This window comes from Eupeodes corollae, chromosome 2 (assembly GCF_945859685.1).
Source record: "Eupeodes corollae chromosome 2, idEupCoro1.1, whole genome shotgun sequence".
In the NCBI taxonomy this organism is placed as follows: domain Eukaryota; kingdom Metazoa; phylum Arthropoda; class Insecta; order Diptera; family Syrphidae; genus Eupeodes; species Eupeodes corollae.
In genome coordinates, this window is record NC_079148.1 from 128249977 (window position 1) to 128266142 (window position 16166).

Genomic DNA, 16166 nt, shown 5'->3' on the forward strand with positions numbered 1-16166 from the left:
ATCTACAATTTTCCAAAGCAACAACAATATCAACAACTACATCGCAATACAAAACAAAAGGTGAAAAACGCTAAGCAAAACATAAAAAAAAACTCATATTAGTTTCAATTCTCTCTAAATTGTATTTCCAATATATGTCGGCATGAACGTTGAACATAGTTATTGCTCCTGAGCTCTGGCTTGAACCTTACTCATATATATTTTGCTCGATGGTGCCAAGTCTGCTGCCTCCAAACCCTAACACTTTCCGTGAGCCAAAGTAATCACCTGTAAGAGTATCATTAACTGCTCCTTTTTTCATTCTCTCGCTCTCACATTTCACATCTTGCTGTATGTGGGAGGGTACGAGGACGAAACATACTAAAAAAACGTTTTTCCACCTTTTCTTTGGGATAAATAATTTCTTAGCTCAGTGTTGTTTTTAGTTTGATCCAAATCAATGTTTACGAGAATAACCCGCTTATAGAATAACACTTATTCGAAATGCGATGTTTTTTCTCCTGTTGATATACTCTTTGAATGTAGATACTGCCTGCTGAGACTGAGACTATAGATTCCACTCAGACATACAAGGGGAGAAGAATAGCAGACAGGAGACAGAAGACAAAATTCAGAACAGAAATCCCAAGGATATTTCCTCATGTGCAACATGTTTGTATGGCTTGGCCCCCCAATACTATACAACTACAACAACATCGACATCGACATCGCCATCCATTGCCAACCAGTTGAATATCCAATTATTATCCTTTTTTCCCGTTGTTGTCGACGTCAGTGACGCTCAAGTGGGGCGCGAAACACATGTTTTCATAGAATTTATATCCCTGTTGCGCTTTAGATAGAGTTTTGGGGGAGATGGGTGATTTTTATTTGAAAGTGTTGAGCAAGAGAGATTCTGTTTTGTGGAGCTTTCCAGTGAGAGATGAGCGCATGTCCTTTGGCGTACATTGGAAGCCTTCCCAAATTCTATGTTTTACCTTTATCTTATACACTTCCCATTTAAACGGCACTTCAAATCATTCTGTCTCGTTCGCTCTGTAACTGATTGTTGCGCTCATTATCAATGCCAGGGAAAATTCCGATTACAAGGATATCCTTCTCCCGTATTACCATACACAAATACACTCAAAACATTACTGAGTTTCAGGCACCAGCACCAGCACCAGCACCAGTACGAGCACCAGCAGCAGCAGTATACGGTGCGGTACGACTTCAAAGAGCGTGATATGGGGCCTACGAAAAATTCCAGAGAGCTGCTATGAGGACTATATTGCCCAGGGTTGGATGGTAAAGTGCTGCCTGCTGCTCCTATTGACTATCGAAAAGCCCCAGTTCGAGTCGAGCAATTCAAAGGATCGCATATCCTTTTCCGGTGCGTGTTCAACATTCAGCCGTTTTTTTCTTTCTATACCATTTCTGCACAAAATATTTAGGAAAAAAAAAACATCCTAGATGTAAGTACAGTGAGAAATTGTATAAACGTGCAAAAAATAGGATACAAATATTCGCATATTAGGCAAAACGAGAGGAATTAATGACTCAGAAAAAAGGATCGATCTCATAAATAATCAAAAGAAAACTTTTCAGTTTTATCCGTATAAATCTTTCGTTTTTTAGATCGTCATTTGAAATTTTTAATATCAATGTGAAAACCCTTGCTAAACATTTTACAACCCAAAGGATACTTTCAGAGTAAAAGAAAAATAAATATCCTTTCCTTTTTTGCCACCATCATCGCACCGAACCGGAGCAACCAGTGATTTTCAAGGCAGTGATAAAAAAGTGAAATCATTTTTCGCAGGATATCATTAGCCTTGATGGTGACGATGATGATGATGAAGACGGGTGAAGGTGATGTTGGTGTCTGGGGATGCGTGTTAATTTAAGATCTGACACATACAATCAAGCCTTCAAAGGTTTTTATCAAAAATTAAAAGAACAAAAAACACAATTAAAAACACACCAAAGGAAACACAGGACATACAAAATTCATTTCACTGCTGCCGTGCCGCACCTGCACAAAAACTACACGGTAATTAAAGATAGCTCGTGAAAGAACACACACCGAGAATAAGCAGCAACAGGACGACAAGAAAGGCAAAAACTGAAAAAGACCATAGTCAGCAAATAGTAAAGGTCCTGTGTTTATTCAGCAATACAGTACGTAACTGATTTAATCCTTTTTCACGGCGAAAGGTGGTTTCAGTGTCATTAGCAGCGAACACATTATCCTTTTGGCAGCTATATGACTGTAAAATACACTTTTTAAATGCATAATTGAAGTGTAAATAAAAATATAAATAAAATAAAAAGTTAGCACTACTTTTTGTGTACACACGGAGTGAGATTCGTGTATTGTTTTCAAGTGAAATTAAAATATAAAAAATGTTTTAAATAAAAATAAAAAAAATATTACGTTTACGCCACAGTGCACCATTGTAGTAAAATTCAACTTTGTGGCTTTTGTTATTGTGCTTTTAAATCAAAATATCTGTTTTCGGAACGAGTGAAGCAGAAACTTCAATTCGAAAAGCAAATATCACCATTCTTGAAATTCCTGATTGGCAACAGGTAAGGCGAAGAAGCGGGAGGGAGTGAAGGGGGGATGGTTGTTTGGGAAAGTTATGCGAAATATGGATGGCAGGGGCAAAACGAATGCCGAAAATGAAATACTGATGCGAAATTGAAATTTGTTTTTTCTAAAGCTGGTATAGGTACTCAGTCGTTACATTGAAGGAGGGGTAGGAGGTTGATGGTGTGTTTTGTAAATGTTTTTGTTTCGCCATTTCATGTACAAGTAGGTATATAGATAGAGGTACAGAGAGATATTTTTGAATATAAAATGGAGGTATGGAAACAGCAAGGTAAAGGTAACTTTTTACCTTTATTTTGATACACAATCGATAAAGTCAAAATTGCAAAATTCCTTTCCTACTATGATGATGGTAATAATGTTTTTCAAAGTATGTTCTCTGATGGATGTGTTTGCTTTTTTTTTTTTTTATTATTTTTTTTTACATCTTTACAGTTTTTCAATTTTTCATTTTTTATGGCTGCTCAATTCTCTTTGTGTTAAATTGAAAAATAATTCACTTTAATGTTATTGTTACTACCTGGGGATTATGTGTTTAGGGTGGTTTTCGCATGTTTACGATGGTTTATGGTGTATTTGTGCCGTAAACGATGAAAAATATCAGTCTAAGTAGCTAGAAAATGATGACGCATAGTTAAAGGGAAGAAAATTCTTTAATATTTTGTGCTTTTTATCTTTTTATGGTGTGCTTAAGAGGAATTTTCAAAATTAGTTTTAAATGCAATCATTCTAAGGAATTTCATGTTTTAATTGGAAATAAATGAAAAATGTTAAAAAAATAAAAGAGAGAAAACATTTATTTTTACATTTAAAAGCAATTGTATAACGAGGTTTTAAATTTTTTTTAAAACCAATTTGTGTATAAAAGAAATTCTTTAATTTTTAAAAATTTGGATCCCTATGGATATTGTTCCTCAAAATTGTTGTTTAAAATTTGTTGCATTGTTTATATTTAACTAGAAATTAAATGCTTTTAAATAAAAAATATCTTAAATTGCTTCTGTTATAATTAAATCAAAATATAACCTTATAAAAATAAGATAAGAATAATAAGGCACAAATTAAGTTCTTAATTTATTTTACTTTTGTGGTGCTAAGGTTTTTTTCCCTTTCGAATAACACACAAATAAAATTTTCTTAAATTAAAAACTTTCTATGCAACTACCAAAATTATATTGATAATTTACTTTGAAGTGCAGAGCATTTAAAATTTCGATTTTTAGTCAGTTAAATGACCTTACCATTGAATTTTTTTTAAAAATATTCGTAGGTACGTTTTGTCCTGTTTTATTCTAAATGAAATTCTTCAATTTTTTATAGACATATTACTTAAAAGAGCAACTATCTTATAGACTTAAGATTTTATTGAATACAAAATACGAAAAAACAATAAAACTTTATTTTTATTGTGAAGACATTTAAAAAAAAAAACTAAAAAATCTGTTTTCATTAAAAAAAACACTTTCCAGTTAAACGATTTTTTCTAGTTTCTACTATTTTGTCCGGACTGATAACTGCAATGGAGGCGTTTTTTGGAACGCAATTTTCAATAGAAAAATAATATATTTGAAATTTTCCAAAACAAATGAATGAGTATCTACATATCCCAAAATGCCCAAAATTCCAAAAATGTTGTTATAAGATCTGTGACTGTCAATGTAAATTGAGATGCCAAATACTTAAGAATGTTGAATTCACTGGTCAAAAAAAAGGTTTCTGTTGTATTAACTTTTTCAAAGGATTGAGTTGTTTTGAATTCGAATCTTGCCTAAAAATGTCTGTATCATATCAGGTTTCTGAAATATACCTCTTCAATAGTGCTAAAGACAACAAAAAAATGGCTTTTTAAAGCTAAAACTGTAGATATCCCTGTACAAATCTTTTTTCTTTTAGATGAAGTTTGAATGTTTTTAGGAACTTACATATTTTTTATATGAATAAGATTAAAATACTTTGATGACGGATTCTTTATAAGAACGAAAATTGGATTGAAACGGTTTGCCTTTTTAGTATAAATGTGACTTTAAGATTTATGTTAGAGTGATGGAATGTAACAACTTATAAAGAATATTTCAAAAATTGTATGCAATACTATAAATTTTTTAACTGAGTATTGAAGAAAGGTATTTAGAGTTCGAAAACCAACATGAATTTTATTGAAAAAACGCTACTTCAGAAATTTAGACAGTCTCCCAAAAACCTAATATATTTTTTTTTTTTTTTTTTGAATTTTGAATAATAATATTTAAATAATATTACGTGAAATAGAAATTTTGAAGTTGAATTTGAAGAAAGCCCATAAAAACTCATTTGGTTGCCATGAATAACAGTGGACAAAAAATAATATTAATTATTTTTAACTATCTCAAAATCTAACAAATTTAGTGTCAGAAGATTTGCTTAACATTTCTGAAAATGGCTCTTCTGTTGGTGAATAAAATATTAAGTTGGCACATTTGTTAGACTTTTCGGATACATTATTATTTAGAAGATCAGTCAATATTTTAATAACTGAGTTTATACAAATTTAAAACACTTTTTAAACTAGTTTTAAAGAAACTTAATTATATAATAATAAAACGATTCAGCCACAATATTCGCACTTCCAGGATTCATCATCAGTGTACCCTTGAGCTCTATTTGGGCGTATTTTCAAGTATAGAGATTCTTTCTTAAATCACACATCTACATGCTTTGGTCAACTCTGTAATTGCCTCCCACTTAGATGTTCAGAACTTTAAGACCAATGCGCACCGGTATCTCCTCTTAAATCCTTCTATATTTTCCAAATGCAGTACCCGTCACATGATGGATACTGCGCTGGACTGTCATGCCAGAGGTACTGGGTTCGATAACTCTGCCTATGCCATCTAAAGTTTTTCACTTGTCATGAAAATTAGCCGTTTGGATTCGGCTTTAATCTGTAGGTCCTCTCCATCCCTGACAATAGTACTCGCACACAGGAGTGGTTGAGAATTTTATGTCACTAGGCCCTTGTTTCCAACAGACTGTTGCGCCATCTACTTTATTTGTTTTTTTATTTAAATCTAATATAAAGGGTGATGAAACCCCTTGAGCAACTTTCAATTATAAAAAAATAGTCTTCCAAAATTAAACTTAAAATAATTGTAGCCCATCCTTTGAAAGTACAACAGTTATTGTTTATCAACTTCATAAAGGAAGTTATTGTAATGGGTCCGATTCGTCAAATTGAAAATTTTGACATTGCTCGACGTTTCAAGGTCCCTAGAGTCGAAATAAAAGATTTTTAGAGAGATGTGTGTGAGTGCGTGTGTACGTTCGGGAATTTTTTTTGTCGTCCAAAGCTCAAGAACCAGTAGAGATATTGACTTCAAATAATTTTTTTTATACAGATAACAATACAGAAAGGTGCAGAAAGGACTGTCAAAAAAATTGAGATAGTGATTTTCTTACAATTTAAAAAAAAATGAATATTTTGGTTCACCAAAAAAAAAAATCTTACGAACCAAGAAGTCTAGAGACTTAAATAAAATTGTATATTATATATTGTAACGTTAACGTTAATGTTTGGAAAAAATCCAATTAACCGTTTTTTTTTAATAATCTTTTTTATTTTCATCTCAAATATTTTAAGAACAAAAACGATTTCATATCTGAAATAATTTTGTTCAAAGAAAAACAACGTTTTTTGCATCTGGTTAAACTTTGAGAAAAATTGACATGACAGTTTTTTTTAATAAAAAAACAAACAAAAACATTATTAAAAGTTGGTTAAAATTGATTTTCGACTCAAATATCTTTTCAAAAATAAAAAAAATGCCTTCAAACTAATTTTATCTTACAGAAAATATTGTTTTCCACATTTAATAAATACAAAATTTATAAATATCCAACAGTCCGTTTTTTTCATAAAAAAAAATAAAATCTACAAATATAATACGCACATTTATTAAAAATTTTGTCACATGCCAACCAATTTTTCAGTATTAATTCAAGAAAGCACTTTTCATGACGAGTATTACTCTAGGACGATTTGTCAATTCCTCGCAAGGGGCAGTTCATGAAAAAAAATAAAAAAATGTAAATAGGGCAGTCAGTGATTGAACCGAAGAGCTCTGGTTTTACATTCCTAAATATAAAAATATTTATTAATTCAATATTTTAAAGCTTGACAAAAGTTCATACCACTAGCCTAAATAACCATAACTTACAACTAACTTAATGGTCCTATACGGACACTCTAAGTTAAACTATAACACTTAATACTAATGCCTTTCGGCCCTAAGATCTATTTTTCTTCAGTTTAAATTTTATTCATATTTGTATTCATTCGAAAATTTGAAAAACAACTAATATCTTGATCCTTTTTTATTTTTACTCAAAACTACTTAAAATAATGTCCTTAATATAAAACTTAAAGCTATCTTAAGCTGACTATTCTGCCTATAAACTATTTAAAACTAGAACAACCAAAGCAGCAAATCTAACTATCTAACATTTTTTGTTTTTCATATTTTCTTGTCTTTTTTGTTAATTTTTTTTTAATTCTATGTTCCTACGCGCTAACCATTACACCACGGGTCCCTAGTTCTTAACGGACTATTTTATTTATTTTAAAAAATAATTTAATTTCAAGATCGGGAAAAAAAAAAACACTTTTTATGTTCAAATTTTCTAAACCTTTCGCCAGTTGAAGAAATTTCTTAAAAGTTAAGACACAAAACCTTCTTAATTTACTGCTTTTTTTTAACGAAATACAAAAAAAAACTGTAACCATCAAGACGTCGAAAATTCTACCTTTGATGGGAAAAAAAACATTGATTTCCCATTTAACTGTTTGTTTTTCAATTGAATACAAAAGCACCACTTAAATTAACAAGTTTCCCTAATAAAAGAGTACAAACTGTTTAAAACTTAAATACACGTGTATATATATATTACACCTTTACAAATCAATTCTAAAAACATATAAATTGACAAGTCCTTAAAAGTCCATTTATCATGAATTAGAATTTGTAATTTTACTTTGGGTGTTGAAATATTTAATTATTTATAATGTTTTCAACTAGGTACACTCGTGTAAAACTTTCATAGTTTCAAACGAGTTGGGAGGTTCTTCTTTTTTGTACCTACCTGCTATTTATTTGAGGTATACGAATGTATGTCTTTAATCTTAAAAAAAAATAAGCAGACGTTTGTATCGATCCTTACTATGCGTGCCAAGTAACTATCAAGTACAATATTTAAGGGTGTTGGAGTAAGACCCCATCCAGAAAATTCATGGGGGACATGCAATTTATTTTGTTTCCAGAGAATTTTCTACGTTTCGTGTTTATATTTTTTACCAACTTATACGTCTTTATCAACATCTAAAGATTAGGTATAGTATAAACTTCGGTATCAATTTTGCCTACCAGTATAAATTCATGGTTATCTTAGATTTATAATTCAATGTACCAGACAAATAAAATTAATCGTTTCGTAGCGTGAAATTGTCAGCATTTGGGTAAATTTTGACAGTCTTACTTAACAATAAAACTCCTAGTTTGGTCTGTCTGATGGCGTAAACAGTTAAGCACATGGTATTCCCCCACAATCTCTTTCTTCTTTTATTGACAAAGTTATAAGCTTATAGAATGAAGTTACCACACATCAAACCCTAACCCTCTACAACATTGATGTCTATCACAAGAGATCCGCCTAAGTGGTTTACCTCTGTCATTCCCAAGTATGTACGAAAAAAAAAATATAATGAGCAAACACTACATTATTTGTGTTCTTATAAATGTTAACCAAAAAAAGAGTATTTTTTCTTACTTTTTGTTGATACTGTGGAGTCTTTCAACTCAACATATGTAAATATATATGTACTTCCTGTAGTACCCCTAAAAATGTATAAACGAAGAGGAAGAAACCCTCGTCAAATAATCATAAAAGCCAAGAAATAGTATTGACATTCATTTTTTTCTATTCTATTTCCTTGAAAAGTTGTCAAAGACGCTCGTTGACGACTACGACGAAGACGTCGACATCAATATCGACGTCCAACATACTCTAGATACATACCTATGTACCTACGTTAGAAAAAAAAGAAACATCCTTACAAAGGATATTATATTATGAAGCAAAGAAGAAAACCGTCAAGTTGCTATATGAAAATGGTGAATGAAACTTTTTCATTTGTTTGTACCGGTATAGTTTCGAGTATATTATATACACAACATGTAAGTATTTCACATTCAAAGAAGAGGAAGAAGACGAGGAAAAAAGAAGTGATTGCTTTGCAGTAATAGAAAACACACATTCGAGAAAAGAAAGGAAAAAAAACTATAAGGATGACAACAAGGACAAGAGAGGTGTCATGGCAACAATTTAGACGAATTTTATATTTTTTCCACATTCCATCTATTAAGCCCATCATCAATGGCTCTTATGTTGTTCTTTGTTTGCTTATACACGTTCATACTACAAGAGAAGGTAAAAACTTATAAAATAATATGGTGGTAACTTTATGTAAACATTTTACTTTACGCTCAAAGAACCCTATTTACAATGTTCACTATTTTTCAAGTTGTAATTTTATTCAAAGCTTTCTCACCATAAACATGTTGAATTGAAAAGTCAAAGAAATATTATTTTTAAGTTTATAAAACTTTGACACGGTTGTGTTAACAAAAGTGAGCTGAAGTTTGCTAATGAGGCTTCAACGACCACAAGTTATATAGCTTAGTAGAAACTTTTAAAAGTTGATAAGTGGTTTGGTTTTTCTATAGAAGCAAACTGCCCGATCTCTACATGAAAAAGGGTGTTCCAACATAATGTAAATGCTCCACATTTGCTGGAGAGTTGGTAACGACAAGAAAAATATAAAGGTTGACGGAGTTGGTTTAGGAGAATATTGGAGATACGGTCTTGATATTTTTCTAAAATGTTTTTAAAAAGATACGACGTCCGAACATTTTCGGGTGATTCAATTTTTGAATTTCAAAAAGCCCAAGCTTTTGATGTGCGCTAGGAATCTAAAATAATACTAAAGAATACTCAGAAAGTTTAATTTTGAAAAATTTGTTGAAGTTATTGTTATTGTAATCCATCTGATTTTTCCAATTGAAAATTTTGACATTTCTCGACCTTTTAAGGTCCCCAGAGTCGAAATAAAATTTTTTAGAGAGTGGTCTGTACATGCGTGTTAACGTACGGCCGTACGTTCGCGACGTTTTTTTCGTTGTCCATAGCTTAAGAACCAATAGAGATATCGACTTCAAAAATGTTGTTTAACAGCAATTTGAAAAAAAGGTGAACATTTTGCTTAACCCTCACGAACCAATAACGCTAGAGATTTGAATTAAATTTTAAATTATATATTGCAATGTGATTCCAAACAAATATAGTTTTGGAAAAATTAAAATTAACGATTTATTTATAAATCAAAAAAAAAATTAAAAAACAATTTTGTGCATCGAAAAATAACGTTTCCAACATCCAGTCAAATTTTGAAAAATATCGAATCGACAGTTTTTTTTACAAACAAATTTAAAACCTTAACAAAAATTAACAAAAGCTGGTAAAAATTCATTTTCGACTTAAATATATTTTCAAAACTGTGAGATATTAGCTTTAAACTAATTTTATCTTTTATAAAATATTGTTGTCAATATTTTCGATAAAATTTTGAGAAAATTCGAATTGAGTTCTTCTTACAAAAAATAAAAACAGTATTAAGACTTGGTAAAAGTTTACTTTCGGCTCAAAAATCTTTTCAAAAATAAAAATATTGGCTTCAAACTTATTTTGTCTCACATTTTGACATTCAGTAATCTTTTTATGAGAATCCAACAGTTTGTTTTTGCATAAAAAAACGCAAATAAAAATTGATGTTCGGTTCTCAATATCTCGAGAACAATAAAAAATATTGACATTAAAAATGAAATGAAAAGATTCATCTAATTTCTATTTGTTTAAATAAAAAATAAAACTTTTAAGAAATGCTACTAAAATTGGTAAAAATTGGTTATCGACTAAAAATCTTGTTAGCAAAATTAGATTTTGAAATCAAACTATTTCATTATATGCAAAATATCGTTGTTAGTTTTTAATTTTTTAAGAATAATTCAAATGACAACTTTTTTTTAACAAAATACGAAAACACACAAGCTTTTAAGCAAGAGACAAATCGACAGACGGGATGGGAAGTTATGAAAGTGGGTCCCATACTAGCCTCTTTTTTAAATTTAGTTTTAATGTGTAAGTAGTGACTTGATAAATACGATTTTTTGGCCTAGAAACTCGTGCCTCACAATAAAATAAAATCAAATTCTAAAACTTGATTTCAAATTCCATAAAAACTCTTAACTAGTTGTTTAACTTTTTAGCTTCCTTTTAAAAATATCGACAAAAACTTATAATTTTTGAAAAATACACTTATTTCGATATCCTTAAGACGTTGTTCTGTGGTTAATAATCTTAATCTCAGGACTTAACTCAAGGAACGAATTTCAATGTTTCTAAATGTCCTTCAGTTATTATTATTAAAAAATGGTAATCGTCTTTTTAGAAATTCCAACTTTTATAAAAATTTTAAAAGTAACGAAACAGAAAGTTGGTAAGAGATTTTATTTTCCTTTGCATTAAAATGAACATCACATATTTAAATTTTAATATTTACAATACAAATGAATGTAAAATGTTTAAATGCTGTACAAATTTCCCATTTAACCTATTTTCTAACCTTCCAACCCTTTCCTTACTTAAAACCATAGCCTTTTTTTTAAACACTTGTTAGTCTTCTTATCTGTTAAAATCTTACCTATACTTTTGACTCTGTAACATATTTTTTGTCTTAGCCCTTTTCTTATCATTCCCTCTTCATCATCAGTTTTTTTTCAATTGTTTTTATATCTTTGTCTAAATCTTATTTTCTGTTTTTATTTCAATATTCACTTACTTATTTTACCCTTGCAAGCGTATATTTGTGAAGCTTGACCTTTTTTTTGGTTGGTTCTTTATTCAAATACTACAAAACTAATCCTACTTAAAGCAAAACGAATGAATAAATCGATAGGACTTTTCTTTACTACGCTTAGACAAATCCAAATGGTGTATATAAAAATGTTGTTTTTGTATTCCACCTTAAAAAAAAGACAATTTTTTACGCTTTTTTTTAATCTAATTCTCTTCTTAGTCCTTTTTGATGAAAATCTGAATTTAAAAAGGACGAGAATCATTTCTTTTTTTTGCAAATCAGTATACTTTGCTTAAGTAACGTGTCACACAGAAGTAGATTAAAAAGTCTGACTGTGGAAATAAAAAAAAAGGAATTATTGACTTTGCGCTTTTGTTTTGAAATAAAAAAAAAACAATCTTAAAATGAATATTTAAAATTTAAAACAAAACATGAGAAGAAAAACAATGCTAAGCAACACGAGCAGAGAAAAATCGTTTGTTTTTTTTTTCAAAAGAACTTAAGTTTATAAGAGGCTTATACGAAAATGAAGATATTTGAATGATGACGAAGGACGCACATGCCACATATGGTATATTTATGGTTATGATATGTGTGTATGTATGTCCTTATGTATACATTGCGGTGGTTTTGAATCATGAACACAAATTATCAATACTAACAGAATTAAGTTAAAAAAAATAAAGGAGGATATCCCAAAATTTACAAACGATATAAATTTTTCTCCATTTTTAGAGTAAAATGTTAGCAAACCAAACAAATCAAATATGTACATGTATACACTCTTTTCCAAAGAGTTTTTGTACAAAAAGAAACGAGTATTTTTCAAAGAGCATCCAATAAATTTTTGTTTAGTTGTGAAGTAGAAAGTGTATGATTAACAATGAAATACGACTTCAGCCAAATCGACGTCAAGACTATTGTTGCAGCACCATAATCGATTGATGGAATTTTACAACTCTCACATTTGGCCAATTTGTAAAAATACCGTCTTTAAGATATTAAATCCATTGAAGATTACTAAAAGCTCAAGGCGTCAAATCACACGATCTTTGTGGATAATTGTAATCACTTTTTCGAGGAAAAACACGGTGATGAAGTTTTTGGGTATAATAGCGATTGTATCGTTGTTCGTTTTTGTACCAAACTAATGGTGTAATACAGCAGTTTTCGAATGTGAAAGAATAACAAAAGTGACAGTTTTCCAAATATTGGGCTCTTCAAAATGAAAGCTTTTAGTAAAAACCGCTTTAGATGTTAGCTGATAGTTAAATGCTTAGTGTTTATATCATAAAATAAAATGTTTTGAACATGACGAAACTTGGCATCTAAGATACTGTTTTGCGTTTTGAAACTTGAACTGTTTATTTGCTATATGACCAAATCAGTGTGGGTTGCAAGGCTTCTTTATTAAGTCTCACCAAATTCGAAGAAGTTCACAAAGTTCAATAAATTGTACGATATTTCGAACCTATTCTAGTAATTTTTTAATATTTTCGAAAAAATCCTCATCTGTACTTATTGGCTGCTCAGTGGGATAGAGAAGGCGGTGTTTTGTGAGCCATGAAGTTCATATAATTTATGAGTATAAACAATAACCTTATGCATAGATTTTTAAATAACTTTACATTACTGTTTTTTTTCTGAATCAATGAAAAATCGTATTTCCAAAATGATTACTTTTTGTACATATATAAGTAAAGACGTCATTCAAAGAACTTTTAAAAATATGCAATTTAAAATTTAAGCTTAGTTTTTGGAACGATTACTGCAATTACTCGCACACAGGAATGGTTGAGAGTTGTAAGTCACTAGGCCCTGGTTCTCTCCCGACTGTTGCGCCACCTAATTTATTGATTTTATTTTAACGAATTTATTGTTTTCTTTTTTCAACTGTTTCTTCGATGTTTTTAAAAATTTCACCAAGTCCTATAAACAAAATTTTGTATAAAGGGTGCGCCAAATAACTTTTTTTTTAAGAGTGTAGCTTCGGCTGTGTGGCATGTGACGCCCTGAAAAGATCGCTCGTCCTGTTGAAACCAGATGTTGTCAATATTCTCCTCTCCAATTTCAAAATTCGTTCAATATGGCCCGATAACGATCGCCTTCGACTGTAGCGATCACTCCTTGCTCATTTTCTAAAAATGGCCCAATTATGCGTCTGGACCAAAACCCGCACCAAACAGTGACTCGTTTTGGGTAAATCGGCTTTTCAATGTATGCGTGCGGGTTTTTTGTGCCCCAAATGCCACAATTTTTTCTTGTTTACATACCCGCCAAGATCAAAATGTTCTTGATCTGAAAAGATCGGAATCTTCTCTAAGTCGATCGCTTGTCATATTTCCCAGCGTTGTTAAAGCGTATACACAACCATATTTGCTTAGGGGAAGAATAAAACTAATTATCTGTCAAATCTGACATGAGTTTAGTGTTACCATTCACGAAATAAGCACTTGTTGAAAAAAAAACGTTAGATGGCGGACTCTATATCTAATATATGAAATTCTCCTATCATTGTGTTAGTTGCCATATTCCTCCGAAATGGCTTAACCAATTTCAATGAAATTTCGTACATACATTCGGTATGTTTGAGAAAAGGTTTTTATCTATTTTTTATATTCCTAAGTGGTACGGTTGAATTGCATCAACATCGTACACGGTGCAACGATTTACGATAGAATCAGTGATGCTATGTACAATGAAGGATTGATTGCTATTGAGGATCTTTGCATTCTCATTTCCAACTTCGGTATGCCAAATGGAAATGCATCTGATTTAATAGACACTGAATTGAAACGTGAACTACAATACAATACTGTGGAAATGGCAGCGATTGTTGCTTACAATGTCCCTCTAATGAATAAAGATTAAAGAACCATTTATGACCACATGATGCTCGCAGTTTCGGCAGCACAAGGTGGATTCTTTTTTTTGGAAGCACCATCGTTGAACTAGAAAAACATTGCTTATTTCGCTAATTTTTGCTAGAATACGATAAAATAATGGTATCACATTGGCTGTTGCATCTTCTGGCATTGCTGCAACTTTATTAGAAGGAAGCAGAACAGCTCATTCAGTATTTAAACTGAAACTATAAATATTCAAAATAACCCAGACGTGGTGTGCAATATAAAAACCAATCATCCATTGCCACAATGCTGAAACATTGTAAAATTATCATCTGGGATGAATGCACTTGGCTCACAAATGCTTGAAGCTTTGAACAGGACATTGAAAGGTATAAAAAAAGGACAGACTATTTGGCGGCACTCTGTTACTCCTTTCAGGTGATTCCAGACAAACACTTCCCGTTATTCCACGTTCAACGTACGGTAATGAGATCAACGCGTGCTTAAAATCATCGCCACTGTGGCGTAATGTTGAAAAAGTACAACTGGAAATAAATATGCGTGTTCAATTGCTTCAAGATCCATCCGCTCAAACATTCTTAAAACAATTGTTAGACATAGGCGTCGGAAAAGTTACTGCAGATGAAACTGGAAGCATAAAATTACCCGTCGATTTCTGTATGATTATTGATTCACAAGATGTTCTCTTTCATGAGTGGCTGTCAGAAAGATCGATTTTAGCAGCAAAAATTTGTGGATGTCAACGAATTAAATCTCAAGATACAACATTTGTTAAAAGGAGACTTGGTGTTATACAAACCTATTGTTACAGTTTATGATGTTACCGAAGCTGTAAACTATCTAACTAAGTTTTTTGAACTCAGATTTACCAGGCATGCCACAGCATTATTTACAACTGAAGGTAAGATCGCCGGTTTATTTAATTAAAATAATTGTGAGTCGATATGCAAATATCTTCTCAAGATATTCGAAAACGTATTTAAATCAATTTTTGTTCTTTGATTTTCAAAAATAAACTAAATTTTTGTGATTTTTCTAGGTTTATTTTTATAAATTTAAACGTAAACGTCAATTCAATTTTTAAAAAATTGTATCTTACTAGATGTCAAAAAGATCTTCTATGTTGTATAAATAAAGTGTAAAAGACATAATCTTTTGTTCGTAAAATATTTAGAAAGACAAATATTTTGTTTCAATTTTATTTTCAATTGTTTATGTTGATATCTCGGCTTATTTCTGATATAAGAATTCGTATATTAGAACGTTCAGAAATTTCAAAATTTTCAATTAGACGAACCAGACTGATTACAATTACTCCGCATGAAAAATGAACCAGACTTAAAGTATTAATTTTTAAAACAATCAACTCCTACACAGTGAAACTTTGAAGTGGAGATCTAGCTACAATTAATCAAAGAAATTGTAAAAAATATAGTCCTTCAATTGGCTTTAATAGTGCTATAACAAATATCCCTCAAAGGATAACAAAAACCACAGACTCTCCTTTATTTCATGATTAAAATTTGAAATTTTCAATTATCAACTTGTATGAAAATTACAACTGACATCGATTCCCAGAATTATTTTCAGAACTTCAATTGTTTCAACTAATTAAAAGATGTGGGTTGTGCTTATCTATCGCCAAATTGCATTTATCAATTTTGGTGGTCCTTTGAGTTTATGGCAAAGAGTTTTCACTGATAATTAAAAGGAAATGTATGGTACGAAATTCAAGAAAAATGTTCTGAGAATTGATAAA

At 30.8% G+C, this 16166-nt stretch overlaps 1 protein-coding gene across 2 annotated transcripts in view; it reads left to right on the plus strand.

Moving 5' to 3' along the window:
* The first annotated feature begins 1194 nt into the window (after positions 1-1194).
* Positions 1195-16166, plus strand: part of LOC129944137 (regulating synaptic membrane exocytosis protein 1) — a 271531-nt gene continuing 256559 nt past the window's right edge. Inside the window, exon 1 of one of the 2 annotated variants that reach the window (XM_056053334.1) lies at positions 1195-2571. The gene's annotated coding sequence lies outside the window, so the exon portion shown is untranslated. The remainder of the gene's footprint in view (positions 2572-16166) is intronic. The other variant, XM_056053333.1, reaches the window with a different exon arrangement.